Source organism: Solanum pennellii, chromosome 8 (assembly GCF_001406875.1).
Source record: "Solanum pennellii chromosome 8, SPENNV200".
NCBI lineage: Eukaryota > Viridiplantae > Streptophyta > Magnoliopsida > Solanales > Solanaceae > Solanum > Solanum pennellii.
In genome coordinates this window covers 55,167,038-55,181,198 of record NC_028644.1, presented here as the reverse complement: position 1 = coordinate 55,181,198, position 14,161 = coordinate 55,167,038, and positions in this window count along the sequence as shown.

Below are 14,161 nucleotides of genomic sequence, written 5' to 3'. Positions count from 1 at the left end.
TAAGATCAATTTTCTTACAAACATAATTCTAAGGCATAATACATAAATATGCCCTTTAAGTTGATTTCAAATCACAATTATGCCCTTCAACTTTGAATGTACACAAGTAGACACTTAAACTTGTATAAAGTTGAGCAAATAGACACACATGTCCTACATGTCATTTTTTTGTCCTACGTGGTGTCTTACATGTATTGTGCCATGTAGGATACATGTGTTTATTTATTTAAAAGTTGGATAGTTAAAGTGCATGTTTGTGGATTATCAAAATTTGAGGTCAAAGTTAAAATTTGAAGCCAAGTTTAGAGTCCAATATATATATCACGCCTAATTCTAAACATGCTTCTGAATATTTTTTTTTGTTACAAGTTTGATGATGATGTGGTAGCTACTGATCCTCCAGAGCAGTCCATGAACTATGATCATTATGATCTCCAACATTCTTCTTCTTTGAGTATTGACTTTGCATACTCTTCCTCATCTTTAGAAGAGGAATAATTTCATCCAGTTATTCTTCCATGCCGATCTAGTGGAAAATATCGCCATGTTCCTGAACTGATCGGTTACTCTCCAGGATATTTAGTAAGTATTATACCATGCATTCCCATACTACATTTTGTTTATGTACCTACATATTACTCTTAGGCTTCTACACAAACTTGTTAGATAGAGGCAATATCGGAAAAACTTCGTGCATCCGAATGAAAATTCTACTTGAAAATTTGATGATAAATCAATAGATGAAGTTATCATTGAAAGTAAATGGGTGTAATCCATTTAACTTAAAAGAAAGTGACACAATTGATCGCTACAAAGTTCGATTAGTTTCTCAAGGGTACAAACATGAGTATATGGTGGATTATGAGGAGATTTTTGCACCTGTTTCTAATATGACAACGGTACATACATTATTGATTGTCACTTTAATGAAAGACTGTACATTACATCAGATAGATGTGAAAAATGCATTTCTTCACGACGTCCTGAAAGAAGTCGTGTTTATGAAACCACCATCTCGGTCTGTTCTGCAAAGACCAAATAAATTTTTCATCTTTGAAAATATTTTGATGGCTTAAATCATGCTCTCGAGCTTGGTTTGACAAATTCTGATCCACGATCCAAACTGCGAGATTCTCTTAGAGTTCTTCAGATCATTTTTTATTTCTTCGCATTTCTCCAACATGTATCAAAATGCTTCTCATCTATGTTGATAATATTATTATCACAAGAACTGATTCAGATAATATTACGTTAAAAGAATTCTTGCATACCACATATGAGCTGAAAGACTTGGGACGACTGATATACTTTCTTGGAGTTGAGGTTTTATACTTGCCTAGTGAAATCATGCTTACACAACAAAAGTCTGCTCGTGATCTTGTTACAAAGGTTGGTCTTACGAATGACAAGGTTGTGTACACCCTGATGAAGATTAATACGAAGTTCAAGGAGGTTTATAGAGAACCATTCAATGATTCAACATTGTATTGGTAATTGGTCGGATCATTAATTTATCTCACTATGACAAGACCAGACATTTCATGTGCAGTACAAGTTCTAAGTCAGTTTGTGGCTAATTCTTATTGTATACATCACATTACATTATTTCGTGTAATTCAGTATGTTCGTGGTTTATAAGTCAAGGTTTCTATTTTCGTTCTGATTCTTCTATACATCTTGAAGGATATACTGATGCAGATTGGGCTAGTTGTTCTAATACTCTTCGCTTTGTTGATGGTTGGTGCATGTTTCTTGGCACATCCTTGATCTTGGAATTTTAAGAAACAATCTCATACGTCTAAATCATCTACAAAGGTTGAGTATCGTGTTATGTCGACAACAAGTTAAGAAATTTTTTGGCTATGATGACGATTATCTGAGCTCAGTATCACTAATACATTCCTATAGTGCTACATCTTGATAACATCAATGCTATTAAAATAGCCATAAACTAGGTGCAACACGAAAACACAAAGCATATAGAGGTGGACTGCCATTACATTCAAGAATTCGTTATCGATTGTCTCATCAATAATGGGGTTGTAGTAAGTATCAAAAGAAACCTTTTAAGTTTTGGATGAATTAAAAAGAAATATTGAGACTATAAATTATGAAAAGATTTAATATACTTTAAATTGCTACAATCGAAGCGGGTTATAAATATTTATGTAAGAGATTACCCATTTTTTCCTCTTGTTTGTTGCACACAAACATGGACATGCTGATGAAATCACATGTAAAAGTAAACTGTAAGTGTACTAAAATAAAGATTAGTTGGCATGACCGGTTGACCATTCTAGTTTAAATGTGATGCAAATGTAATTGAGAATTCATGTGGATTATATGATAAAGAAATAAAAGATTCTTCAAGAATTCTCTTGTGTTGCTTGTTCTCTTGATAAAATGATCATTGTACCAGCGAATGTTAGGATTGTAATCCCCTGAAGTTTTCGGAAATATAAAAAGGTGAATATGGACCCATTTACTTGCCATGTGGATCATTTGCAACTATATGATAGATCCATCCATGCGATGATCACATGTGCTTTGGTATTCCTTTGGTAATGACACAACTCGTTAGAGCTTGCTATTAATTTTGTTACTATCACATATTGCATGACACCGTCCCTATAGTGAGCATCTCCTTCAAGGAGGAAATAATATTAGTATTGTCATGGTCAAAATCATTAGGAGCAAGACATGTTTCTTGCTTTACTATTATTGTACCATAGGTACACAACCAATGACAAATTTGTATTGCCACACAATAATGACCACAACCCTAGGCAAGAACTATTTCTTTCTTTTACCCTTTCGGTAGTTCACAATAAACATAACGTAGTGACGTATAAACGTACAATACCACTAACTATTTCTGGCAAATAAAATTTGTTTTCTCTTTAAATCTCCTGTAGAGGTGAGTTTTGGTATATATCATTTTTTCTCAAACCTCCCTTAGGGGTGAGTTGTGGCATATATTCAGCCCATAATGATCTTATCACATCTTGTCCCATTCTCTTATAGAATGATCGAGCATTCACGCTACTCATCACAAGTCACATTCTCTTCAAGGAATGGACTATTTGGAGAACTCATAGTGTTCTTCCTTAAATAATTACCACAATGATGACTATTATAATTCCGTCCTCCACGCCCTTATTTACATCATTAATTATTTGTCATCTTTTAGACTAATTATTCACTGCTATCACATTCATATGATTGAATGAAGCAAGTCAACAGGCGGATTTCAAAGTTATCACATGTTACTACCACATTCTTTTCAAGGAATGGAGCAAATTCAATATGATGAATTTCAAGACTTTTCATCAAAAATATATTATTTTTCCTCAATCATCATTTTATCACAACTATGGTGCATTGAGACTCAAACTCAATGTCTTATCCATACAAGACACATTAGGCTGTGATATTATAGGACTTGAACCCAATACATTATCATCACGGCGCATCAAAACTCAAATTGAGTCTTACCCTTTTGGTGCGATAGGATTCGAATCTATCGTCTTATCCTTAACTATTTTTCATTATGTGCATCTGGACTTAACCTGATGTCTTACCCTTTTGGTGCGATGAAACTTGAATCCACAGTCTTACCCTTAATCAACAATATAACAAACCGAAGTACAACATGACTTAGTCTTTGAGTTTTTCAAAACAATCAAAATAATATTTAAACTCATGCTATTAAAATTTTATACCTTCTTCCATTGAAGAAGTTTTGTATAGCATGTCATATTCAACCAATAGTAGTATATATCTTTGGTTCCTGATAATTGTTAGTGACTGAATACTATTGTATTCTAAATCATAAAAATATTTTAGAAAATACATACCTGATTTTATGCATATAATACATTGATTCTTATAACGAGATCAACCAAAACATGAGTTAAAGAAAAACTAAAACTCAATCTCAATTTGCTCGAGTCTCGTACTGATAACGTGTTATAAAATCAAGCTCATAAGAATATTATCATAAAGAGAAGAAGGCAAGAGAAGTATATAGAAGAAGAGAAATTTTTCTTCTTATTCAAGTGTATCTTAGTCTCAAATGTATATATTACAGGTTGAGAATTCACTCCAAAAATCACCATATTAAGTATCATAATAAATAGATACATTCTTATCCAAAAGGTTTATGAAACCTAACTAGTGAATATGGATAGTTATTCATGTACTAACTTTATGGACTATCCACTCATTCAATGTATAACACATTTATATTTATTAATAGGTATTTATTTTATATTAGTATTAAATAGTAAACATCAGTGTTGCACGATTTTTTGCCCAAAAAACTGATTTCAATCCCCTTCCCCTTCCCACTAATTAATATATATTAAAAGATATATAATGTTGCACCTCTTCAAAATTCTGGGATCTCAATAAAATAATGTGTATAAATTTAAGAACAAAGCTCCAACAGCCTCACGTGCTAGGTGCAACACTCATGATTCTATATTTCATTAGGTAATGCTAATTACTTAATTACTAAAAAGTCAAAAAAAGGAGAGTTTTCTGTCTTAGTTTCACTTCCTTGAACTGGCTATTACCGCGCAACGTGCCATTATTGTTGTTGGATAATTGTATCAACAAACTTATTAGTGCTAGGTCATACTATGATTTCTTCTTCAGATTTTCTTTTGCATGGACGTTTATTGTTATGTTTTCTGAGCAATATATCCTTTCTTTGATTGTTGAATATAATTTTTGCTGAGTTTTTTCCATCATATGCAGAAAGTGAAAAGAAAAATGTATCAACAAGCTATAACAACTATGCAAATGGACTTCTTATCAAATTACTTAATACATGTTGTATATGTGTTTTATTTCATTTAATTTGTTGGTTTAATTTTCTTTGTTGTTCATTATTTTATGTAATATTTTTTTTCTTCTTTGTGTGTTTATATAGATGATTATGAAAATAATAAATTGTTCATAAGTAAGAATGTTGAAAGAAAATTGATCTCTCATCAGCGTATAAACTTTAGTTTATAATTATTTTTATTGACATTATTACTCACAACATTTAGATATCTGAAGGCTTGATCTTAATTAATTTTAAAAAATAATGCGGATAGAATTATATTTTCTTATGCACAAAATTGATTAGCTAAACAATGAAATCAAACTTAATTTTGATATATTAAAGTTTCAAATTTCATTTGAATTAAAAAGAGTGAATTACGTTGAACTAGCTATTTTTAAATTCCAATCATCATCTTTTAGTATGACTTGAATTTGTATTTGTCTTTTACATGAGTGATTTGAATATAAGTCATTATCAGTAGTTTAACAAATCAAATATAGAGTTATACAAAGCGAAAATCTATATACAAATATGAATACAATTGAGAAACAAAAAGAATTATAAAATTTGAAAACAAGTATAACACAAATTTCAAAATAAAGAAAACAACTTATTGAAATATAGAATTTCATTTTGTATATACAGGTACAAATATATTCAAGAGTTACAGATATGCATACAATTTTAGATTTGAACTTCAAACATATATGCAATTACATATTATACAAACTACCTCAACTTTTTCAAAATGTAGTTGTTCAACTGAATCAGATTGGACATCTTCTTTATTACTTATAGATGCAATCTCTTTTTCTTAACGCTTCTTCTTTGAAATCAAAACATCAACTGATTTTTCTTGTTTATTGCTTGTAGATGCGATCTCTTTTACTTTATGCTTCTTCTTTGAAGTCAAAACATCAACTAATTTGTCTTCTTTATGTTTATCCACTTTTTCTTTTGAATTTGCAACATGCATGACTTCTTACATCTTCAATGGGGTATTACCAGACTTCGGCATACCCTCTTGTTGATTAATTCGAGATTTAGCATTGGATCCTGAATTTCGTAGAAATCCTAAGTTAAGCGTAAAGCAAAATATGAAAAATCATCCAAAAAATGTTTATTCAATTGTATATGTTATTTTTTTGAGGAACTTCCGCATATAGCCACTCAAAATAACCTAATTACGCTCCATAATTATAGTTTGCTAATTACGATTCGTAGCTACATGTTATAGGGAGGAGAGTGGTGAGCGAGACTGGGAGAAAGAGGACAGAGATGAGCGAGAGAGGACAAACTTTGGGAGAGAAGTGAATTGAATATGTATATTGGTTAGATAATTGTATGTTATACATATATTTGTATACTCTGGCGAGAGAGATTGAGACATGGATGAGAGAGGAGAGAGGCGAGTGAGATTGGGAGAGAGAGGAGAGATGTGAGTGAGAGAGCACAATAATTTGTATAATTCACATCTCGTTTGTATAATTCGTAGGTACGTTTCGTGCTTTTGTATAATTGAGTAATATAAAGTCTGGAATTAAGCAAATATAATAAAATTCGAAATAACAAATTGATACAAACATAAACATGTGAAGTTTAATCACACACAAAATATATTATACAAATTACATTATATAAATTATATTATACAAAATTCAAAAACTACATGTTTATACAAACTTTAAAAAGTTATACTTAAAAATATTGAATGTATATGATGATAAAATTGAAAAACCAAAGGAAATCATCGTCATATACAAATAAAAATAATCGTATACAAATAGAAATCAAATAAAGAATTGTTAGTTGTGAATTATACAAATGTGATGAATTATACATATATAAATGTGACTAATTATTAAAAATTCGAAGTCAGACCACGTAATTAATGTATAATGTTAGTCGCGAGTGGTAATAATAGCAACTGTAGCTATGATGAGTAATTAAGTATTATAAGTTTGTTTAACCGCAAAATTTTCCCTACTTTATTTATCTCACTTTAATATCTTGAATTGTTAATTATTGTATTTTATAATAGTTTTTATGTAAATATCAAATAATATAGAGAAAATGATTTGAAATACACTCCGACTTTAGTCGAAATTGTTGTTATGATATCAAATTTGGGGCAAGACCTATTACCCGAGAACTATTTAATATTGTATTTCAAATATATATACTTATCCAGCTGGTCAAGTGCGTGAATACACGATGCACAGACGCGTGGGGCATGAAATAAAAATGAGAAAATCAATAACTGCCACGTATCAATACAATCATTAATCTATGCCCTTTTCTTTTTATCCACTTTCTCTTTCGCTCGAATACCCACATATCATTTCATTTTACCTACTTGTCTTTCACTCGAATACGAATCTTAAAATATCACTATTGAAGGGATTCATGGGTAAGTTTTAGATTAAATGAATTATTTTCTCTACTTCCGATTTTTTTTCCGTCTTGTTTGTTTTATTGTTAATTAGGACTTCTAATTTCTTTTTTCTGATTTATATTTTTTTTGTTAGGGTTATCCACGGAAGATGCAAAATGAATTTGAATAGCATTTACTTTTCTAAAGATGATCCAAAATTGAATGAGGAACTTCGATGCTTAAAAAGCTAACACGCTATCGAAAACTATCAACAACTAACTAGAATTACTATTTGGTCTATGATTTCTTCTTTGACCTAAGTAGGGATGGGTCATAATATGGTTCAAACTGAAAAAACCGACCAAACCATTTTTTTTAATTTTGGTTTTGATTTTTCGGTTATTTCGGTCGGTTTTGATTTTGAATTTTAATATTTTCGTTTTCCGATTTGGTTTTTGGTTTTTAGATTTAAAAATTCGGTTAACCGAAAAACCAAAATTATGTATATGTATATATGTTACCCATTCCTAGTCGGCCCATCCCAGTAGCCCACAAACTAGTATTCCCAGCCCAACTACCCAAATTCCTAAGTCTCAGCCCAACTACCCAAATTCCAAACCCAATTACCCATTCCCAGTCGGCCAAATTCCTAATTTCCTATCAATTGATGATAAATCCCTAAATTGATAATATTACACATTTACATACGCCGACGCCGATGCCGATTCGCCTCTCTCAGTAACGCAGATTACAGATATGCTAATCGCCGACGCCGACTCGTCACTCATCTCGCTGACTCGACTCGTCACTCATCTCTCAACTTTCAGCTCTCGTCAGTCGTCACTCGTAACTGTAAGTTAGTCAAATTGTCTCTAAACTCTCATCTCAGTTGTACAATAAGCAGTTTAATTGTAGGCATTAACTAGTTGAAAGCTGTAATTGTTTATGAAAAAGTATTGAAGAGCACATTTGTTTATTTGTTTATTTCTTCTTTGTTTCCTGTATTATCTTTTTCCTTTTGATAATGAAGAAATGAGTTTAATTGCTTTGAGTTTTTGTGACTATGATGACATTCATAAGTGCTCTTCCTATCGTCATAGGTGTTGGCTTGCTGCTGCTTCTGCTCTATACTGATTGTGTTGTCTTGAACATGTTACGACTTATGTCCTTGCAACAGACCTTGTTCTGCAGGAGTTTAACTTCAAATGACATGCTTTCTGCCATGTGTCACAAAAGAGCTCCCGCATCGTATTCTTCTAGTTTGTTTGTTGATTGTTTGGAAAAGCATGTTTGTCTGGTATTTGTCGTATTTGAACCAATCTTTGATTAAATACTTAAAAGTTGTGGCAAAGCTGTATAATAACCCCCTCAGTCAAAATGGAAAATATTTGTAGAAGTTCTGCTCTCTGTGGGTACTTAGAGTTTTTCATTAATAATTGTTCGAGTCCTGCTAAATTTATATTAAATTTGGTTAAACCGAAACAAATCGAACCAAAATTATAATAATCGAACCAAACCGAATTTAGTTTGGTTTCACATTTGGCTAAATCGAAAATCAAAAAACCGAACTGATATTTACGAACCGAACCGAACCAATCGACGAACGAACAAATCGGAAAATAGTCAATTTGATGAATATTCATTTTATACGGTCTCATCTTTATCAAGTCAAAAAGAACCGAACCGACCGAACGCCCAACCCTAGACCTAAGGAAAGAGAAAATTTTGGGAAAAGGGAAGTTTGGGAAGAGAAATGATTGATTTTTTTAAAAAAATATATATTTATTAAACTAATTGACTAATTTAATGAATTAAATGGCGCGTGTGACACACTCAATTAAGATAGACTGAGTAACTTGATCAGCTGGGCATATATATATATATATATAAAGGAAAAACCACATAAATCACACTAGTTTAAGTCTTAATTACTAAGATTTCTAATAGTTTCACATATTACATCCTCTACCATATTTCATGCTTAGGATACATGACTGAGAATTCATGAGATACATGTATTTGCTGAATTTATTAGATACAATATTTATTTATTTTAATAAATTGGTTGTAGTTGATTTTCTTAATTAGAGGAGTAAATAAGGATTTTCAAAATAAATAGATAACTAATTTCATTTTATTATTCTTTGAGTAAATTCATTAATATTATTAATATAAGATAAACATATGTATATCTTGGTAATGTAATTTGGTTAATTTCAAATTATTACTCTTAAAATAATAAATTCATTATTTGATATATCTATTATCAATATATGATGTATCCAACAAACTAAACACTTAGATACATGAGTATCATACAAGTACATTCATATATATCATAGATTTATCCAGCATTAATTTCATGTATTTGTTATAAGTATCTAGTATTAAATTTATGTATCTATTTATATATATCTAATGTTAATTTCATGTATTTGTTATACATATCTAGTATTAGTTTTATGTATAGATTTATATATGTCTAATATTGATTTCATGTATCTTTTATTTGTATCTAGTATTGATTTGATGTATCAGGTATCAATTGCATATATTATATCCAAAAACATGTATCTCGAATACATAGTAATCATATGCATCTAATTATGTGTATTTAAATTCATTCATTATATCCAAAAATATGTATCTCATATACATAATAAGTACATATATTTAATTATGTATATCTAAATATGAAATGTAGTTGAAACACGTGAATTTAGGACAAATCATGATTGTAGAGTATCTGTCGTAACACTAATATCATCGTGCTGTTAAAAATCATGTATCCAAAATTTAATGGTGGATACATATAAATGTTCATATACCCCATTACTAAAAATACAACTCGAATCTTAATTAAGATTACTACTTGTTGCATACACATATTTCAAGGGTTATATCAAAGAAATATTGGTACTACCACATCAATGACACAGAACCAAAGAAAGCCTTAGAAGAGCACCAACAAACAAAAAGTCTCTACAATACTCCCTTTGATCCTTTTACGTGTGGCATAACATAATCAAATCTAAGATCCATATCTTCCGGAGACAAACAATCAAGATCACTCTGAATTGAAAGTTCATTCTATACCAGTTACTTTGATCTGATCTCATTATAAATGAAGAATACAAAATAATGTTTGAGTTCATGATAATTTATCAACAATGGTGATGAGATCTTGAGAAGAAGAGAGTAGAATAGCTATTGTTGGAATAAAATTGTACAAGAAATTCTTAAATCAGAAAAGAGGATATATAATTGAGTAATAAATATAAGGGAGAGGAGAATTAAGAGATAGTGGTTGATTTGGAGAGGAACACTTAATTAAGAAGATAAATAATCAATCAATCTTAGTTTTAAGGGATGTGAGTATCTTGTATCTTCAAATAATATCTTAGTTTTAAGGGATGTGGGTATCTTGTATCTTCAAATAATATATTAGTAATATAAAATACTAATTATGGTAATATATGCAATTGTTTGAAAGTAAAGATAATATTTAGTATATATAACATTGATGTATGTCTAATAAGGTAGTTTATCCTATTTAAAATACAATATTAAATAGTTCCGGGGCAATAGGTCCTGCTCAAAGTTCGTAACGTAATAGCAATTTCGGCCAATGTTAGAATATTTACAGACCATTTTTCCAATAATATATATGTTACTCTTTGTCTCAATTTTTATGTGAGCACTTATGAAATTTCAAGAGTCAACTAAGTTTTAATTTATTTTTTAAGTTATTAATTATTGTGTTTTATAATAGTATATTTCATAATATTTAAATACATAGCATAATTAAAAAAGAAAGTAAGACAAATAAATTAAAACGAAAAATGTACTCAATATAAATAGAAGAAATTGAAATAGAAGGAACAATCGAAATAATTCTCTGACTGGTCCTAAGCAGTCCAATATATTTTACTACATTTTTCTTAATTTATGTAACTATCTTCTCATTTTAAAATAGTTTAAGTTGTTAATTATTATGATGTACTTTTTTTTTTGTAATTTAAAATAACATGTTATTTTATCTATGCGGTACATGTAAAATTTTCTCAGTAAATAATTTTTAATATGCTCTTAAAATATATTTTAATTTTTTGTTTATTGTAATACATAAAGTAATTTTTTTCGTAATTTAAATATATAATTTACCAAAAAAAAAAAGTAAGACAAATAAATTAAAACATAATTATTAAATATAAATAGTAGGAAATAATTGGATAGTACTAATAGGTGAGGAGCTTATAGGGAGTAATTAAGCAACCTACTGGACCCAAACTCCTAAAATTATGTAGAGTAAAGTAGACAAGCAACAATTCATAAATATATATTTTACTTATATATATATATATATATATATATATATATATATATATAAGTAAAATATATAAAATATTAAGAATGTATTCGAAATTGCATTATTGTACTTTATATAAGTCTAGTGAAACGAAAAAAATAAATAAAAAAGGAATAACCGGCAAGTTTCTAGGGATTTTCAAAAAAAGGTGACAATAAGGTTTCAATATAAATGGGAGGTAACATAAGTCTTAAGTACTGGGTGTAGGTGACAATTATGTGATTAATGATTAAGAATTTTGGAGTTGCCCTCAAGTTTATAAAATGACAGTTTGGTCCACTAAATTAAATGAAGGGTAAAAGGGTAAATTCACAAAACCTAATTTTAATCAACTTTTGTGAGAATTGAATGAGGGGTAAAATTGACTCAACCGAACCTAATTTAACCAATTTTGATGGGAAATGGAAGCCATCATCGAGTCAAAAGGGGAAATAAAAGATTTTTCCCCCGCCTCTAGCCGTCGTATTCATCCTATTCTTCTTCTTCTACTACTCTCGTCTTTGCTTGCTTGCTATCTTTTTTCCCCGCTCTCTTCATCATCTTCTTCTTCTTTTCGTACATTGTGGGTCTTGGCTGCTAGTGTTCAGCTTTCTTCTTCTCAAATCAGATTTAGCTAATTTGTAATCACCAGACCAAATTTCGTTTTGTTTCAATTGGAATCACTTCATAAGCGATTGGGTCACACACCATTGTTTCTAGTAAGTAAAATTAATAGTTATTTGAAATCAGTTCATCATCATCTGATCTGGGTACCTGCAATGTTTTTGATAATTTGCATTCGCGTTTCCAACATATGACTTTATATGTTACAACAGCTGACTGTTGTAACATATTATAGCCATATGTAGCAACAAAAATGTTATTTCAATCGCAAAAGAATAGTTAGATATTGCTACATATGACTGTGTTGTTGTGACAAATAATCACATGTAGCGACATGTTTATGTTATATCATATGTAGCAAAAGAAGGTTATTTCAATCGCAACAGAATAGTTATATGTAGCGACATATGACTTACATTTCGCAACAGAGTCGATATGTGGCAACATATAACATAAACATGTTGCCACATGTGATTTATTGTCACAACAGAACAGTCACATATAGCAACATATGACTTAAATTTCGCAACAGAAAAGCCATATGTGGCAACATATCATATAACATAAACATATGTTGCCACATGTTATTTATTTGTCACAACAACACAGTCATATGTAGAAACATATGACTTACATCTCGCCAAAGAATAGTCATATGTTTCAACATATACTTATTCTTCATAATTACTAATTATTTTTTTTATTAATTTCTTCAGGTACAATGTCATTATTTGTAGGGATTGATTGTCGTGGTGAATGGGTCGAGAAGAAAAATCAATTCATATGGCGTTGGGAGGATAGTATAAAAATGAGGAGTCGGTTCAGTAGTAATGTATATCGAAAGAAACATTTTGTATGATGATTTCTTCAATTTAGTCATGCAAAAGTCTGGATACAATTGTAAACCGCAAGATCTTGTCATGAGTTATGTAAGGACCCTCAAAATGAATTTAGGTGCTTCAAGCCTCACATGTATTTAAAAAGGTTTAAAATATGTTCAATAAGTATTTTATAGTATGCATACTTGATTTGAAGTCATCTGGAGGTCAAACGTCCAAGAACGTCTGAGACGTTCGAAAGTTAGCCCTTGAAACGTGTTTGTGTGTTCTAATGTGCCTTGGTATGTTTTATGTTTGGTTTGATGACCAAAATTATAGGGGAGGTTCCTAACATGTATACGAGAGTATTTGAGGTGAAAAATTCTAGGCAAAACTCCCCAAGGACCAACCAAAGGTCCTTGAGGAGGACCCAACCTTGGACCAACAAGCTGCCCAAAGCTGCAGCGTTTGTTCGTTGGTGAAATAGGTAGGCATCGCGGACTTTGTCCTCCATAGGTCAAAAATTTGGTCCGCGCCGCGGAAACAACGTAGACTCAACTGCCCCAGAAGTTATTCTTAAAAAAATCATGTGGGAACAGCTCCACGTTGCGAACTTGCTGTCCGACGAAGATTTCAAAAATAAAAGTTGAGTTTGACATGTCTAAAAGTCCAAATAAGTGTGGGGGTGTTTTGATAATATAGGGAGATGGTTATAAACAGTTTTTAAGACTTATTTAACCTTTCCCAAGTCAAAACCCCAACACCCAATAAGAAAATAAAAATCTCAAAAGCTCTCTTCTCTTTCAAATTCTCTCAAACCTCCATTGGAGGGAAAACTCAAGTTCAAGCTAGAAGCTGGGTTTTATGGTTTCTTCTCAAATTTCTTATGGGTCTTCAATCAATAAGGTATGGTTATCCTTCATCCTTAGTTATCCATTCATCTAAGGTGTCAATCAAGGATTTTCAAAAGTGATTCAAAGACCAAAATTTCCAATTTTCAATCTAGCCATGGGTTCTTTCTCAAATTGATTTTCAAAGTATATTTATGATAAATTGATGATTATCTACTGTTTTAAAGATGAATTTCAATTCAAATTCATGATGAACCCATGATCCTCCTAATTTGTCAAATTGGCTTATAATGTGGGTCTTGTGATCTTGAC